The following is a 19,906-nucleotide window of genomic DNA, read 5'->3' as shown; positions in this document are numbered from 1 at the left end:
TTGTATTTAATTTCAGCACAGCAATTATTATATTAATATGGATAAAATGGGACATCTGCACATTTAAGTACTAACCTTCATGTACTCAAACAGAGTGATTTTATTGTGGTTTACAGATGTTGCAATGTCCCAATTCATATGGATGAAGGCATTTCCTTTTGACAAAAAAGATGAAGCAACAATTTATTTTTCCAGCATGACTGGTACAGCATTTCTGCAAAGATCTTTTCAATATTACTATGCAATATGTAATACAACTATCCTGTGGTGGATGCTGTTTTCATATTGTCATATACTGTATTAATAAAAATGCATTAAGTATATTATCTAAAATTCCTAAATGTTCCTTATGATCTGTATGAAAAAACACCTTTTGAACATCTTACATGTGTAGGTTACTATGGCTGCAACAATTTCAAAAAAGCAAAGTCTTTAAAGCACTTTATATACATACAGTACATACTGTATATCTGAGAGATAGGCTATTATAGTAGTCATATTTTCAATAAAAGTTGGGTGTTCCTGTTGGTCAGAAGGTAATGGGGTGTACTGTAGATGTGATAAACTAACAGCATGTTCTTACTTGTTTATCTTTCGATTTAATAACTCAGATGAGATTGTCCAGTAAAGTGCTTCAAGATAAACAAGAGAGTTTTTTAGGATTAAACAGGCAGGTCAAGCCTCATTACTCTGGATTAAGTTCATGAAACATCCTTGAATTATTTCAACTTGCACACTGTAACTCAGTTATTCTTATTCCACAGTATTTTTTTTTATTTGGCTTTTATTTTTTAGACAGTATTGTATTGTTTATACAGCATAATTTATTTTTTTAGAATTTGTTTTTAAGTAATTTCATTTATTAAGTATGTATTCTATAACTCTACAAAATAAATAGCTGCTCAGTACACTTAATTTGAATATACAACATTTTAAAACGATCATCTCTTTTGTCTGGTTGAAGAAGATCTGTAATTTTCAGGTGATTTGTTGAAAGATGATGTCTATGGTGTAAATCAATGATTAAATCAACATTTTTGGCATAAATTCAGTATTAAGAACTTAAGAATGATTACAACCAAGAAGAGGCCATTCAATCCATCTAGCCTGTTTGGTAATTAGTAGTTAAATGATTCAGATATCTCATCCTGTCATATTTTTTCACAATCTCATATTTTCAACTTCAACATTATGGTTGAGTAATATATTCCAAGCTCCCTTTCCATTAAGACGTTTCTCCTGTTCTCAATGTTACAGTATATGTGCTTCCTCATAGTCTCCACCTGTGTCCTCAGGCTGGTGTTTTACTTTAGCATACACATCACAAATGAAAAGGTTCAAAAGGATTGAAAAAAGCAGTTTAGTAGGACATGGCTGACAGTTCCTAGCTTTTATATATTTTTTTTTAAATTGAAGAACATTTTAAAATACATTGACGTGCTATAAATGTCAGTATAATGGTTATTTTTGTGTTAATAGAAGTAGACTTTCAAAAAGTAATGAATTAGATTCTTATTAATCAAATCTCTTTAATCAAATCTCTTTAACCCATTAAGCAGTAATCCTACTTTGAAATAAAATTTCAAATAGTTGGTCTAGATACTTTGATATAATATTGATAAAACTTAGATGGATAGCATTAGTTTAAAGCCAAGCCTTTCGGTTTGGACATATTTATCACCACATGCTTCATATTTTTTAATAAGGCATCCGGTTTTCTGTTTTCAATGCATTCTGTATCTTTGCAGTGCTTTACATTTTTATAAAATTAATTAATATATGTAGAAGTAAGTATGTGACTAAGTGGTATGCCTTATCAAAGTGACATGTAGATGCTAACTCCATGCTGAAAAGTGAAAAAGAAACCCAAATTAAAATTTATCCCAACGTATTTGTTTGATGGGATTCAAACCTAGTGAGCAGGACATAACTGTCACATTCTCGTCTTGCAGGAAAGCTATTGTAATATGAACAGATGATGTACAGTATGTTGCCCTGCTAGAATGTTGTCACATAGGCTTGCAGGCAGAGCAGCAAGTCAAATCCCAGGCCTTGATCAATGATCTGTTGATCAGCCTATAACCACTGTTGTTCTGTGCGATCGGGTGGCCATCAATCACTGTAAGTAACAGGGCACTCCTCCTTGACCATCACAACAGGATCTCCCTGTTAATCGGTATGTCAATAAAACTTAGAGTAACAGAACAATTCAGCACAGCAGTTGTTGATGCACATCAGGGTTGTGCACACACAACCTCTTGCTAAAAAAGAAAGGGCTCCACTGCTGCAACCTGACGTGACTTAATCCACCCTCCATCAGAGATACCCATATCACAAAGGCATTCTTTTAACTTGAAAATGGGGCAAATATTTGTTCATTTCAGTATTTTCAACTCTCAATTTCTACCAAATTTTATATTAAACAGATTAAATCACCTAATCACTTCATCAACTCTCTCAATAATGTGGTGCCTGCACAACAGCCCAAGTCACCTTAGTGTGTCATGGTTATACATGAATTATTGATGCCACAAATATTAATGAAAAACCAAAATACGTATTTTTATTTTTCTAATACATGCATCTTAAGAGTTTCTAAGTTTGCTAAGTATATAAAGCATTTTGCACTTTGATTTTAACCAGATTTGAAATAAGAACTCCAGCGGTGACAAAAACAAAAACTAATGAAAAATAACTCTCCATTTGCATCTCACTTTTGATTTTTTACCAATTAGTAATTGGTAAAAAGTCAAAGTTAATCTTTACTGCGAAATACAGATATTTAACTTAAGACAACAATGTTAACATGATTTCTGCAAACAGATTTGATCAAATCTAAAAGATGGGCTTTGTTATACCCTGCATTAATTAGTCTCTAATTCTAAATATAAAAATATAGGAGCATTCAAGTATAGGCTTGATGCTGTGATAGACTCAATGTATGGGAAAATAACTAGCACTGATGGGTAGAAAGGCCTATTTGCATAATTAACTTTTCTTGTGTTCTTATATGTCAAAGATAAAACTAGAAAATGAGCATAATCTTAATTCCTTTTAATACAAATTAATCTTCTGCATTCATCTTGTTTTTAAAGACACAGGAAGGCAGATTCACATCAATAAAATAGTTTAGATACTAAAATCATTCTGGTAAGAACAGTATTTTCTCTTTATGCTCTTCTATCTTGTTTTATTTAAATTCAAGCAAAGACCAGTTCTTTGGAATCAGTCTTGATAGTTTTTATAATGATGTCTGCCTTGAAAGACAGATGTGTAATTTTTTATATGAATTGGGGAAATAAGTACAAGAAAACAACAAAAGACAACAACTGAAAAACGTCAGACTTTAAAATATACTGTAGTGTCTGCTTTTTAAGAAGCTCGGGAACTAAAGAGGCTTTTATAATAAAACATGGAACATATTGAGGAGAGACAGAAGCTTGCTTGATTAATGCACGATTATCGTTGCTGCAAATCACTTTCACTTATTAAGTCTTGTTTAATATCCTAATGAAGCTTTCCTGAACAGATTTGGTAATTCCTGGGAAAGTGACTGGACTAATGCCCTTTCAACATGTTCTGAAGCTGAAGCACTGTGAGGAGGAACTCATTTACTGTAATTCCCTCCAATTGTGCCCTCCTCTTTCGGCCTTCGTCTCTCCGTAGAAGAGCAATTAACCTCTTCGGCACCACTAAACATTTTAAATAGACCCCAGCTGTGAAGACACTCCACACATCACATGAATGTAAATCAAATTAACCCCTTTTCGTAGTCTTCGGAAAGCCCTTGTTTTCTGCTGAAAACTTGTGTGCAAAGAAGTCCATTAAGAACACATAATGCATCATGTTTAAGGAAACAATCTCAGTGTTGACATCTGAATGATTTTCTGAAGGCTGATGAGGCCACTTGGATTGCACATTCAAGCACTGTGAGAATATTTAATGCTGGTCTTCAGAACCCGGGGTGAAAATTCTCTCTGTGCTTTACTTGTGGTATACCAAAGGCATTTTGAGTGTTTTGAGGATACTGTACAATGTGCATTGCATTCATCTTTAGTGCTACTTGCTGTCAAAGTGCCCATGTGATAAATGAATAAATGTTAACCGCAATAGATTTTACTTTGGAGATTAAAGATAAGACTATATAGATCGCCGTCTCTCTAAACTCATTGGGCCTTGGATTCAAAACACTTATGGGCTTACTATACATTCCCATAGGAAGAATGGGGATTTAAGGGCTGAAGCTTTTGTATACATTACACACTAATTTTCATAGAAAGGAATGAAATATACAGTAAATGTTGGAGCCGTCATATCCTGTTTCTAATGAAATGTTTAAATTATAATGTGTTGTTTTAGACCACACTTCAATGTTCATGTAAATATGAATGACTTAGCAAACCATTCACATTCTGTGATTAACAATACTGAATCTGGAATTGTTTTTTGAAGTTTTAACATAGAAATACATAACAAATACAATATCCATTAATGACAGAGAAACTAATCGATGGGAAAATTTTAAATGTGACAATTAATTTCTTAGCATTTAGTGTAGTAATATAATTGAAAATGCGACTGTAAAATGCTGTGAATTAACAGAATTAGCCAGTAGACATTAATGCGGTTCCTTTTTAAATATTTCTATTTTAATATAACACACAACTTACTGACATGAATTAGAAGGATAATGTATGCAGTAGTATGCACTAATACAGCACTTATTGTCAGAGAGGACATAGAACTAAGCATGAAGTAAACCTATCAAAAAAGTAAATTCACAGTAAAATTTTGTATTCATTGTAAATCCATTATAAAATTTTACATTTGTAGAAATAATACATTTATAGCAGTCTGTTATACATCATCACAAATACATTAGTGTGGGAGGGTTAGTTTGTCTCAATAAAGCAAACTTCATAGTTTTGAAATTTAATCAGGTACTGTGCTGGTCACTGGGCAAAAAACATTAATTCAACAATGCTAAATAAACTTTGTTAAGTAACAGCGAGCTAAATAAGGCTGTCTCCTGCATTTGAACAACAAATAGTGTCTTCACTGACACTATATCATAAGCTCAAGATACAAGAATGAGGGTGAGTTCCAGTCTAGTTCCCATATTTTCAGAATATCCTGTAGGATAGTTTCTTGTACATACATGTCTTGGACCATTTCCTTGCATTTCCTGTATACAAATTGAATAATGCAATGGTAAAACATTACTATTGAGTATTTCTCAGGAACAAAATGTATCCCTTTGAGATAGAAAGCTTATTAATAGAAGGATGTTATCTAGCCCAGCTTGCTAAATGTGTTCCTCTGATAGCACTAACTTTGTCTTGACAATGTAGTAAGACCAACAGCTGACGAGAAGCACTGAGCACTGAGGAGCGAGCTAGCATTGCCATGGCAGCCAGCCATGCCTCTACACTTCTGTCAATTTACAACCATGCCCACCTCAGGTGGCTCAGGATACTTATTGTCTGCTCAGACAATGCTCTGGGCTCTGGTATCGTGTTTAACTCTGACCCAAGCTTCACTATCTTGCTTTGTTCCCAAGTTCTTGTGTTCTTGCTCGTGTTTCTCTTTGGATACTCGATCCTAGCTTCACCGTGACCATGTCTCTGGATTTTCCCCTTTGTACCTTGGAACTGTGTCTTCACTATGATTGCGGAATTCCCTTTGTGCCTCTACGTAGTTCCAGCAGTGGACATGACAGTGTGCATCTCAGAGTCGTGACTGCCAGCATTACTTTGAAACGTGCTGGATATCCTGAAGAAATCTATAAGCATGTGAAATAAGGCGAAAAGGTAGTGGCTAATCGTGCAAGCTTAGACTTTTCATTGCTGAAGTCCACTTAAAAGCAAGTTCCTGCAGGTTTTAGAAACACCTTACAATTAACACTTGATTAATTGACCTGCTGGAAAACAGTTTATTTGAATTCTTATTCATTAAGGTCTGACATGGAAAACTAGACACAAACATGTCCTGCCAGAAAGAGGCCTACCCCTTTCTTAAAACATGCCTATTTCCTGATAAGTGGAATTTTTTAAAAGTGTGGCTTTTTTCATAATTGCCTCCATGATATTCTCAATAGAAATTTGAAATGACAGATGGCAGTCCACCACTATTGGCATACAGTATTAAGCTTCTCGCAGAATGCTTAACATTCAACATGAGGAAATTACAAACAGATTAAGCAGAATGTTGATGTTCAAAATTCAGCCTCTCTGTCAAAGATACCCTTCTGATAGTCCACTGTATTATACCTTGGGAAATGCTGGACTATCTTTAATAAAATACTAATACAACATGCTCCATGATTGGCATCAACTTCATAACAAAACAATCCTTTTTTCTTGCCAGCATTAATGGACCAACAGTGCTCAGCAGGCTAAACTGCAGGATTGGGCTTTTGTAACTTTTAGGGATATAAATTTCCAACACATCTCACGCAGTTTTCTGCTGTGTTTAGCATGAAGACTAGGGCACTACTAAATAACTTCTACTGAACAAGTGGCTTGAAGAAATCTTGAATTTAGAAGAATGAATGTGGGGGAATTGTATAATTGTCACATTGGATAACAGTGCTTAATTTTTTGCCAACTTCAGCTTTGTAATGAATTATGAACAAAAATATTAATTAGCTCTTCATCCATTCAAAACAGTACTGCTATGTTAGACTTACTATATGCATAAAGGCATATATTAAAATTTTAGAACAGAGTCATATTAAAACAGTTCCATCTCCTATTCATCACCTTGAATTAATTAATATGTACCCCCATAATTCATTGCAACAACTGCTCTCAATCTAACATGGAAGGGTGTTCATTTTAAGACAAAAACTGTTTACTTGTTTGGGAAACAAAGGGGTTTGTTTATTTTTTTTATTTATTTAAAAAAAATTGTTTTAATATTTTTTTCTAATAAATCCAAGATAAAACCAAAAACATTTGCTCCTGTATAGATGAATGTGCTTATATTTATGAAAATGAATTGCTACGCAAGGTCTTTAATTGCTTTTATGATTTGCATATGTTAAACGTAATATTCAGTTAAATAAGTGAGTTATTTGTTGAGCACTTGTCTTACTAAAGAAAAAAAACAATATTAATCAATCAATTGTATTTATATTGTTCTTTTCATCCCAAAGGATATCAAAGAGCTTTACATATAGGAGGGGATCCACTTCATCAACCACTGAAGTGTAGCATCCACCTGGATTAATACATTATTGAATATATTCAATTGAATAATATTCTTAGCGTCATTGAGGAGCAGTTTTATTTTAATGCTTTGTAATCATGTTTATCACACAAGGCCCAATAAAATAAAAGAATTGGGATGTTTTACAACAGAATGATAGCCACATTCCTCATATTAAACCTAATTAAAATTTTGATCTGTAATAAAATAAAACACAAAATAATAATGGATATATCTATTCTACAACAGATACATGTGACTTGATGTTGTTCTAATTTTCAACTTTGAGACTTTTGATTTTTGACAGTTAAAACTGCTATGGAGGACGAGTTCTTTCACAGCCTATTTGTATTAAGTAAACTCATTCCCTGAATTCACATATTTAGACCTTTGCAATTTATATAATGTGTACTCTATGTAGTACATGCTTTTTTTATTTCAAAGTGTTTATCATTTGGGCCTTTGCATGTCCTTGGTAACATAATTTGTACAACAATTAAAACTAACATAGAATATACTTCTCCATTAGTGATATGTTTAATAAGTAAATAAGTAAGACTAGGGATTTCTTTGTGTTGTGCCTAATGTCTATGAGATTAGATTTTATGTGTTTAAACACCTCCTGTCCATCTAAATAATTATATGAGAATTACCAGAGATTATAGGATGGTTTAGCATTAAACCTGAAACCAAAGCACAGACTTATTGTCAAACTGGTCAATAATAGCCAACAGTTAGTTCTGTGAGGGTATGAACATTTAAAACCATGAAAAAATGACAACCCTATTACTGTATATTTTTACTTGAGAAAAGGGAATTTCTTGTTTTATTGTTTTAATTTCTTTCAAGGAAGGTGTCTTACAAGGAGTGTTTTGGCTTTAAAAAGGTTCTTAGTAAAACAAACATTAATAAAATATAAAATGAGCTATTCTAGCACAGGGGCATCCAATACCACTGAACAAGGGGTGTTGCTTGTAACTAATTGGTGCATAAAAATACAAGACAACCCAAATGGCTACTGTTCTGTATATATATCACAGTTCATGCTGCTAATTTCTATTGAAAGACAGTTTTAATTCTCAATGTTTTTGCATTATGTGTTCCTGCAAATGCCTTTATCACACAGCCTCTGCCCATCCATGCTGTCTCCAATATACTGTACCTGCACTAGTAATATTAATTACTATAGTAGTAAATAACGTCCAGTACTTTATGTTGTACAATCACTGGTTTACATTCATGTACATATACTGTATTTATAAATGTACACATTAAAATGATACTAATTAATAAGCTACAAAAGAGCACAGCAGACATCACACAAGGAAATACAATCCTGCAAACAAACTTTGATGCCAAAAAACCTCTTGATGGATTACCTCATATTTAATGCGTTAGTTGAGAAATGTGGATGATATCTATAGAAACCACTTTACCGGTTGCTGGTGTTTATATTGAGACATTCAGACGATGCTGGGAATTAGTGTATACCATGTTACGTTTTGCTGCTCTGTAGTCAATTGAAACAACTGCAGCTAGGTGCATTTGCAAACACTATGGATTTTCCTACTTTTACATGCTAAAAGAACTGATCCTTTTCAGTCATGATCAGAAAATCCTAAGAGGAGACCTGATTCGGCCGTTCAAAAATGGACAATTTTACAACTATAAGCTTTAAAATCCACCATGAAAACAGAAACCACAAATGGAAACTAAGGGGAAGTGCTTTTAACAGTAAGAGCAGGAACCTTCTTTACAAAAGTTTTGTGGGATATGGAATAAGCTGCTCAGCAATGTTGTGGAGCATGCTACTATTATTTCTTTCAATAAATGGACAGATGAGGTTCTCAAATCTAGTAGCAACAAAATAAAAGCTGTATGGACCTAATGTCAATCAGAATGTTCTTATGCATGGATATATGCCAGATGTACAGCAAATCTGTGAGAACTATGTTGAGGAGGGGGGTGAGGGTGGGAAACACAATCAGATATAGGAGCAGAGCTATGACAAAAGCATTCACATGATCTTATCCATTTCTTATTAGAATGTCTCAATGATATCTACTCTGATATAACTGATATTAACAGACAGATCGAATACTGCTTTCATCCTGGTTGAGAGATAAAAATATTGCCTATTATTGAATTATTTTTTTTGGATCCTTATTGCTTCTTTTACTTTTTTTTTCCAGATAAGGTCTTCATTTTGGGTTCCATAATTCTTACTGATATGAAATTCAATAATATGAACTGGGAAGTGCTAAACAAGAAAGGATACTTATAAAATAGATCTAGGTGTATATGTTTACATAACATTTACATTTTCTAGACAATGTGGGGAAGCGATTAAAAAGACAAACAAAATGACAAACAAAATAATACGATATATAATTTAAGAAGCAGACTTTCAGAAATGTGTACAATTGTATAACACACTAGTAAGGTCTCATTAAGAATATGGTGTACAATTTTGGTCACCACGTTACAGAAAATATAAATCTGTCCAGAAAAGAGCAACCAGATACGTTCTGGACCTTAAGGGAAATACCCTTCATTCTCAGTCTGAAAAAAACTTAACCTTTTTCATCTCGAACAGCGGAGACCACTAGGAGATATGAGTGAAGCAGATTTTAAAAAAATAAACAGTACAATTATTCCTAGAGGGCAGAAATGGAAAATACTTGAAGGTGCATTTATTACTAAGAACTAAAGGGTTGTTGAGTACAGAAAAAGCTACCTGGCTATGTCGTTGAATTTGATTTGGTTTATTTCAAGAAATAGCAGCATGAATGAGACCAATGAATCAATTAACTACTTCCAATACTGAAGCTATTTAAGTGAGGCAAAGAAAATCTTACCTGGAAGGTGATCTGCTGAAGGTAATCAGAGCCAAACTCGTGTGGGACACCAGGTTTATTTTTTGTCTTTAATTTTGATTTTTAGCTCGATCTGAAGACTATAGGTTATACTCCACTTCTTTCATGTTCACTCTAATTGATTTATCATGTTAATGAAGGACCATCCCCATCTTACTGAACCAGTGGCACATACTTTAATTGATTCCCCATCACAGCTCTGATTAATGTACCCTGGCCACATTAGAACCTTTCTAATTCGACTTCAAATGTTGCAAATAAGTTTGGAAACCAGAGACAAATGCTAGGTTCTTATTTGCAGGTTTATGCCTTACAAACCACATGTTAGTAAAATGTGTAAAATAATAATAATAATAATAATAATAATAATAATAATAATAATAATAATAATAACAGTTCATTTACAGATACAGTACAGACAGTACTGGTTGTATTGTGAACAAACCTTCAGCATTGATGTTGTATAACTTCACAATGAGTCCATTTGAGGTTTGAATAATTGCAAATATTAATTAGTTATGAAATTTAATTGAATTATTCAACGATAGACATGCCATGAAAATGATCAAATGTTCCAGCACATATTTGTAGCACACTGTATAGGAAAGCAGTTTTAAAAAGCTGATATTTTGTGGAATTTACATTAAGGAATGTAATTAGTATTCAATGGTAAAACTGCATAATGCTTTGGTGGTGGCTGTTTTAGGATTGAAGGTTCAGTTGTACAATGTAAAACAGACATCACTGTATTAGAGTTTGGTAAAGATGGGTCAGAATAATCCCAGAAATGTAAGGTATGTAATTTCCAGAGAGGTTAAAAGAATTTAATCTTTTTAGCCTGGAACTAAGAAGATTTCAGGGAGATTTGATTGAGTTATTCAAAATCCTGAAGGAGATTGACAAAGTCAGCCACAAGCTCTGTTTCAGGGTTAATTTAGAGAGCTGGTAGGAAACACTACACACATAGATAGGAATCATACCTGTATCCAGAACTGAAACAATGAGGCTGTAACTATGCATCAAACAATTTTTCCAACCACTTTATCCAATCTGTGGAGGAGCTGAAGCCTTTCCTGACACAAAACAGGCACAAGGCGAGATACACCTTGGATAGGTCACCAGTCCTTCGCAGAGCACACACAGACAAGCACAAACTCTCACCAGGGCCACTCTGACCAGAAGCCAAGTAACTTACCAGTATGTCTTTGAATCTTTGGACTGTGGAAAGAAACCAAAGCACTCGGGCTATAACTTTACACATTTTAAATGACAGATTAGACAATCAGGTGAAGATCAAAAATCAATGAATGTCTATGACTCTAAATGCCAGTTTGTGTGCTGGAATCTCTTTGAGAAATAAAAAGCTCTTTAAAACAGAAGAGGGATGGCATAATGACATGGCAGAAGTTGAAAGTTCTAAGACCCCGAGTTTGATTCTGGGTTGGGTATCCTCTGTATGGAATTTGCTATGTTCAAAGGGGTTCACTGGTTTTCTCCCACCTTCCAAATCGTATTGTCTCTGTTTGTGGGAGCCCTGTGATGGACTGTCATCATATCCAGAATATAGTCCAACCTTGCGTTCTGTGTTTCCAGGATTATACTTAACGGGAATGAACAGCTTTCTCAAAATGGATGTGTGGAAATAGATGATGCTAACATTCATTTTAACCTTTCCTTTATCATGGATGACATTCATAGTGGCTTCTCAGAAACGCAGCTGAAAGTGCGAGAAACAGAAAAGGGAATTAGGTTGTAAATTTCAGTGAATGCACTTTTCTATTCAATAGCCTTAGATTGAAAAACGTGCTTACACAACCTGGAATGTATATTAAGATGCAATCTGGAGGATTTCCATATGAATATTTTGAAAATAAATACTGTACATATTTTGATTAAAATCTATTTGTAGGTTAAATTCTTATATGTGGGGAATATATTGTAATATTGAATATATTGTAATATGATATCAGGGTGTCTTTCCTTGCTTGACACATCTGTTTATGCATCTGTTACAGTCTGTGCTAAACAGCTTTGCTTTGTGGTCTTCATGTACAGTAATAACTACACAATGTGATGTATTGTACAGAATATTCACAACATCACATTAGCTGCGCTATGTCAATTGAATCTCTAGTGTATTTTTTCATGTCATGCCACCCTGGAGTACTGGACTGCAGGACTGGAAATCAGGACACAACGCTGGATTCAAGAGGACGGACCCAGCAGGCGTCGACCGTTAAGGGCTGCTGAAAGAGGGCGACTCTCGAGGAGTGGGGACTGTGACGCCATTGTACATGGGTCTGGAACAACTCATGGCCCACCCCCAGCATCCTGGCAGGTGACACAGTTTAACATATTTAAGGATTTGGTTATATCTATAGCTGTCTAAAGCTGACACAATTAACATGCCAAGGAAAAAATCTGAATTTTGCTTTAAGAAAAAAGGAACCTTTTCTTGAAAGGGCTTAACAAAAAATGAAGTGTTCCTTATAAATTTACAAATTAAAATCGAATTAACCTTTAATTTAACATTTAGTGATTTTTTTCAGCATTCCAAAAATCATTGCTTTGTACTAAATGACACATTAAAATAAAACCATGAGATTTGGCCCTTTGTCTGGATAACAGTGCTGTCATTTACACCTACTTGTATTATTTAATGTGAGTTTAGAAAACTACTTTGCAGTTTCCACATCCTTGCACCCTCATTCTTATTGAAATGATAATATATATACAGTATATATCCAAGGTGTGTGATAGATATAGTTACCTTGAGCTAAATTAAGTCCTACAAATGGTAAAGAACTTTATTTATGTTTACCTCCTTACACAAGAATCAATGTGGGGAGAGTGGAGCATTCATTTCAATTAAGAGAGGGATGAGCACTATGGAATGTGGGCCTGTGGCAAGGTGAAGGCTGGCTGTTGATTTGTATTTCCTCCTGAGCAGATGAAGGTGAAATACAGAGCTGTGTACTCCCCAAGCAGAGAAGTGTGAGAATCCGCTACTCAGCCTGTAAATGAAGATGTGCAGATCATTTGTTTTGGGCTAGCAGAACAGATGAGAGACTTCTGTGTGAAACTTGTGCTTGGTCTTTGGCTAAGGGTGGTCCTACAGGTGGGATTGGAAAACATACAGTATAGTGAACCAAGAATATTAATGGTGATGGTGCCTTAGAAGCATTTTGGACAGGTGTGCGCTGTAGCTTATCCTTCCGTGTTTAAATCTTTTTTTTTTGTACAGATGAATGGCATTCAACAAAGATCTTTTATCTGCCTAGCCACTGAATTTTGCAGTGTGTACTCAGCAGACTGACTTCTGCAGACCAGTGCCCCTTTCACTTCCTTCCCCATTTGTTTTTGTTTCTTATCACTAAAATACACAGTGCATATTGTAAACTCCTCCTGTAAGTACACAGCTGCATGATTCTTTTGTGCTTTCCCCTGATTCACAATCTCCCCCTCCCACCAGGCTGTTTTTGATAGTAGCTGGGCAATTAAGAGCCTATGTCTGCTGGGAACTAGCAGTGAAGATTTCTTGTCAATTAATAAGAGGCAAAACTGATAGAATAATTTAGTCCAAGAAAAAAGGAGAATGGATGTGCCTGGGAGCTGCAATTTCAGTAACATGAGAGAGGCAAATTAAATAGTAGTCATTTAGCCAAAGTAGCTTAAAAGGAATACAGTCTGTGGTATTACTGTTAGGAATGTAGGATGACAGTTATCAGAATATCAGAACTCTATAAGAGTGTTTGATGGAGGCTTTAAATAGTTTGCATGTCATATCCTTAAAAAAGAAGTAGTTGCTATTTAAGTATACAAAGAGAAGTGGTTCTGTTTATTGTTACACAAAGGGTAATACACAAACCTGAGACTTACCAGAACAAAGTGTTTTTCATTTCTTCATTTGTTTCTGATACGCATCTCTAGCCTCTGTATCATATTGTATTTCATTTATGACAACTGCCTAATAGATCAGAATGTAGGTGAGTGAAGATCAATTGTGAAGCTGCCTACTGGAAGGTTCTCTAAACCCTAAGATCACCTGTATTCATGTTAAAGTTTTCTGAGACCTCCAAGAAAGGTTTGGGCTGAATATCATACCCTTTTATTGAAATTTCCATACATTAATACTCTATGCCCATTTAATCTTAAATATGTAAATCCTCAATTTATCTGGAATTATTCAGTGAAAGGCTGATGTGTGAGTGTGGTAGATTATTATATTCCATCCTCACCCCTGATCCTCTTTACCTCTTATTCTCTTCATAGCAGATAAAAAACAAATTCTGAACACGTGCCACAAGAATGTATTATTTTAAGAGACTCATAAATTGATTTCCTTGATGAGAAAAGAAGCCTCCTTCTGACCCAGAAGGTAACCTATTAATCCCTGTACTGTACATCAAAAGGATTTTTTTCTATTTCTTTTTGGCAAAGATGAAAATGTTTTCAGAAAAAAAAAGGAATTAATTTTCTAATTCATTGCAATGGATGACTTTGGACTGAACAGCTGATGGTGGGCTGGCCTTCTCTGAGAAGTACATCTCCCTTGATTAGTACATGCCCCAGATATGACTGAGGGCCAGGTTGTTTTAGATGAAGACTGGAATGTGATTTTGATTATGAAATTGATCTTATAATTCTTAAAGAACTCAAGACATAAAGCTGCCCTGTCTCATTCTGCATACTGTTTGCCTCCATTCTTAAGAAATTAAATGGAAGCATGTAAGCCTGTGATGCGCCTGTTATATAACTCAAATAAGTCAGGAGCCTTTGAATGCACTTTGTCCCATCATTAAAAGTCTTAGTTGGTGATTCACACACTGGGGCATAGTCAGGGCAAGACCGTGAGATAAACAATTAAAATCAAGACAGAATCATCAATCATTTTCACTTCAATCAACAGATTTACCATGTCAACTACAGGTACAAAATGAATAAAAGGAATGAGGGGAACTGATGCAGCAAAAGACTTTACCTTAAAAAGTTAAATTAGATGTTAGAAATTAACTTACATTCAATGGATTAACATACACATTTACAGTAATATACTGTACAGTATTAAGAAAAGACTAATACTATATGAGGTGTACACAGATATTGTAGTAGTTCAGGTGGGTAGCTGCGTCAGGATACGTAGCCTGCAAAGGAACAAGTAATAGGTTTATTCCATGCTGAAAAAAAAAGAAAGAAAAACACAACGTTTCGGCCGTGGAGCCTTCTTCAGATGTGACACCAGACACCTGAAGAAGGCTCCACGGCCAAAACATTGTGTTTTCTTTCTTCTTTTTTCAGCATGGAATAAACCTATTATTTGTTCCACAGATATTGCATGTGATCTTCTGTATGAAAAATTATTTCTATACCGAGAGGCCTTAAACAACACAACAGATAAGTCCACAACCAACAGCACATGTTGTTTATAATCCTTTACAATATTTATTGTCTTCTGTTATTGTTCAGTAGTTTAATTAAAGACAACGTTTAGGGTGAGTCAGATATCTTAAAGAATGCCCAGTTCTCTATAATAGTTTTGCAGTTTTTCAACATGTCATTGTAGCCTCCCTTATTCATCAGACTGTGTGAAAAGGTTGAAAACTAGTTTCTAACTAAAGAGCTCATTTTTATCACTGGATCTTGGGGTACCTAGAAGCATTGTGCTTAACAAGAGAACAACACCTGTGTATTAGTTGGTGGTGGCCTGACTAAGCCAGCACACTCTCACTACCAGTAATTTTTAAACTGCCAAACACTGTCTGTCAATGATAGATCACGATCTGCAAGACCATGAGTCAAAACACCTCTCCAAGACAGACACAATACAATCAAGTACAAGTACTGTATGATGGTCTGGGCAGAAATACGTAGTTGCTACAGAGATATACTTTTAATGATTGCTGGCAATCAGACTGCACAGCACTGCATTGATCAAATTCTAGGACCTTATATGCTACCCTTCCTGTGGGCTCATCCTGATGTTCTGACAGGACATGCTGCTCAGGTAGTAGCAGGTTTCTAAATGAGATGAGATTGTAACAACTATGCTGTGGATTCCCTGCTCGCCATACTTGGCATTTAACATTTGTGGGACAAGCAGGGATGATGTGTGGCATCTAGGGATCAGAGACCAGTGAGCAGGCACATGGTTGTCCAAGCTGTACTAAAGGAGTGGGGCAGAATCTCATTAAACAGCATCTACAAACTGATTCAAAGCATGCACTGCAGATGTACAGTATACATTGCTTATAGCGGTAGTGACACACACTACTCATCTGTGACTTTTACTGTAGATCTATTGTTGATCAGCCCTATCGACGACAAATATTAGTTACCATAATGAACTCAATAATTCCTAATGAGTTCAATAAACTGCCAGGACTCTACAAAACAAATTACATTTACTTTCTGATACCTTCATGAATTACAGGTATAGGCTCTTAAATCCCATTATTAGTTGTTACCTCAGTGAAGGTCCTTAAGCTAGCAATAAAAAGTTTTTAGGTACCTTTATGTTATACATCACAGAGGTTTCCAAAAAAACACAATATTGTTTTGGAGCAGGAAAAAGATCTTTGTTTTATGTATATCATCTGTCACCGAGTGCTTTCTTGTTAAAAAAAGTGGAATTAGCATGGTTTTACAGTTTTAGAGTACATGTCTACATGACATTGATATCCTTCCATAAAGATCAATGCTGAGAGATGAGACCTGTAAGGCAAAATATAAAATGCAAGTAGGTGTGGTGTGCAAGACCCTGCTGTGCTGCACTGAAAATGCAAATTTATAGGACTTGGAAATACAACAGAAGCAAGTTGAAAGGGAACTGCTCCTGGCTATTTTCCTTAACGTTTTTAAGGTCTGTGCTAGTGTTGGCAAGCAAAAAGCACATACAGACTTGAAAGGATCTATTGACTTTTTAATGGTCTTACTCAGCTGTTAATTAAAGAAGGGCTTGTGGTCTAACCACCCTACCAAGGCGGTTATTTCATTTCCATCCAAGTACAGTAGAGTGTTATAATCCTGCCACTAGATGTCACTGAGTCATTAAGTACAGCACTCGGGCTTCTATTATTCCCTGTGGTCTATATACTTTCCATGGTTTAAAAGCATCATTGGCTGCATATATTACATTTATATATTTCTGCAACACTTTCATTGAACTTAAAATGTATCCCAGAAAGCTGGGATACATAAAACAAATTAACCTCCGAACAGTGTTTTTGTCTGGTCATATTCATTAATTTCTGCAGTAAAACCTACAGTACTTGATGCATCAACATCTTTATATGCTATTAAACAGCATAATTAAATTCATTATATAGACAATATTGATTTTATAAAAAGCTTTGTATGAAGAAAAATACAGACCCACGGAATAACAGAATCACATTTCTGAAGAGCTGTAAATTAAAATGTACTGGGGCACTGTGGATTTAATTGGTAATACAGAATACAAGTTAATAATGTGAAATATGCAGGTATAATGAGGTTTCCTGTATAACTGAGCTCCAGTTTTGCAGGGCATTTTGAATTGAAATTTCAGTCCGTTTGAATACATTTTAAAGTGATGGCCTTTGTAAAGAGGAATAGCACCAGTAAACCTGAGAGATTGTAATAGCAAATGGTGCGAAAAGCTACTTACTTATTTGATCAACACTAAACCTTAAAGTAAACTTCATGTTACAGCATCTGCAATAAACCTTTGACCTGTATCTGTTTCATTGTTAATGTATGACACGTTTTTATGGAAAATAAGAAAACAAAAGTGTAAGTAACGTAACGAATTGTTATTTTACTCAAAGACATCTGTGCTGTAAGGAATATGTGTTCTGAAGCTCCCTGATAGTATGAATAAGTGCCATCTGCAAGAGTCACATTGCTGTTGGACAGCCCACCACAGCGTTAAATAATAAATGTGTGCTAACAGTTGCATCGGAAAATCTTAATGTAGACTGCAGTTCAGTTAAAATGGATAGCAAGAATCAACAGCCTGTTTGTAGCCACTTTCATCCACTAAGTACTCAAATCCTGTAATTTATACACTACTGACTGTTACAAAATCAACAGAGAATAACATACACACAAGACATTTTTTCAGTTTCTCATATTTGTTTTTCACATAAACCTTTTTTACTTCTAAAAGCTAGCAAGAAAGAATATGCATATGCCCTATTTAATAGTCCAAAGTAACAAAAAAGGACAAAAACAGATGGTGTTTAACTTTTACAAGGAGCCTGCATTCAATGAATCCACATTGAAAAGATTTAATAATTAAAACACATTTACAACTGTGTTTCTTTAAATGGTTCCCTTTAGATGTTTGTCATCAAAACACCAGGTGATTAAAATAATTACTTTCTGTGTGATTGTTGTCTTTTTCAGGTAGATGTCTTCTGCTTTTTGCCGAGTGCTAAGAATGTTCACAGCACAATATGGAATACCATGTCAGTTAGGCCTTCAAAGTGTTACAGGTTTTTATTTTTAAAAACACTTCTATGTAGAATAAGATTTTTTTTGCATTTCATGGAAATAGCTTGCTCTTTCAGTTCATCTAACAGTAAGAGACTGAACTGCAACATAAGGAGTGGGATGCTTGACACTATGTAATGTGTGTAATGCTGTAATGCCCACCCCCCTCCTTTTTTAATATCAAATAATGCATTTTCAAAAATTGGACAAGGGGACGTTTAAACAGCCTCTTCCCAACTGTTGTGCTGCCATAGAGTTTGCCAATCTTAGTTTTAATGTCCTGCCACTGATGTCTGTGCAAGCATACTGGCTAACATCTGGTGCTGGATTGGCCAGAAGTTCTGTAAGACTGCACTTCAAAATTCTAAAGCATGTGTGAAGTAACAGCATATCTGTCCTCTGGAGGACTCGTGATTTTACTTTGCCATTTGTTCAAACACACTTCAGTGGCATATCAGCCGTACAGTTGATTCTCCCCTTGGTTGCAATTCTATCTGTAGTGTCATTTAGAGTAATAGGGCTATAGTGAATGATCAACTTTCAGGTTCCTCATTGGCAGAAGGAGGACTATACTGGCACTGGAAAGTTATTTGCTTGATTTTTTTTTTGTCCTCAGTGCCTGAGCAAGTATCATTTCTTTGCACTTGGTTACTCATGCCAGGCCAATTAGTACCTAAGGAACAAAATATCATTGGAACAGAAGCCCCCTAACTGCTCCCAGCCTGGGGAACAAAATTCCATAAAAGTATCTGAAAGATGTATTAAAGGTAGTAAATATATACATCTAGTCAGTGAGCTGTGAAAGTTGTGAATTGGTTTTTAAAGCTTTGTTAAGACCAGAAAGCACAGATGTTAAAAACAGGTTCAGATGTAGCGACAGATGGTATTTGATTATGAAGCAGACTGTTCGTATAATACAAAGATGCTGTTTCAGCCATATGCAAGGAGCTGTCGAATGCATGCTTAGGATATTGTAGGAGGCAGGTGGTTCCAGAGGTTGCCGTCTCTTCAAGAACTTTTGATTTTTAGTTAAAGCAAGGGAGGTGGAAGTCTTGTCGGTCGTTAGACTTTCACTATTAATTTAGGTCCTTTGTCCTTTTGAGATGTTTTTTGGTTCAGTGTTAAAAAAGAGGTGTGCTTCTTTGTGATGAGAATGCTGCAAAATGCTGATAGTTCCATTTAAAGAAATGTAACAGCATATGCAAATCGCATTTAATGCCTTTAGGATGATGAGGTCGTTGTCTTCCTTTACACTGGCAAGGTCAAGCGCGATAGAATTATTTCCATTTTCAGTATACAGTAATTATAGAAAGCTACTTTATCATCCAGAAGCAGTGTACACAAGGAAT

The sequence above is a fragment of the Lepisosteus platostomus genome, chromosome 3 (assembly GCF_059453375.1).
Source record: "Lepisosteus platostomus isolate fLepPlt1 chromosome 3, fLepPlt1.hap1, whole genome shotgun sequence".
Taxonomy (NCBI): Eukaryota; Metazoa; Chordata; class Actinopteri; order Semionotiformes; family Lepisosteidae; genus Lepisosteus; species Lepisosteus platostomus.
The sequence above is the reverse complement of the archived record's forward strand: the minus strand, read 5'-3'. Positions refer to the sequence as shown.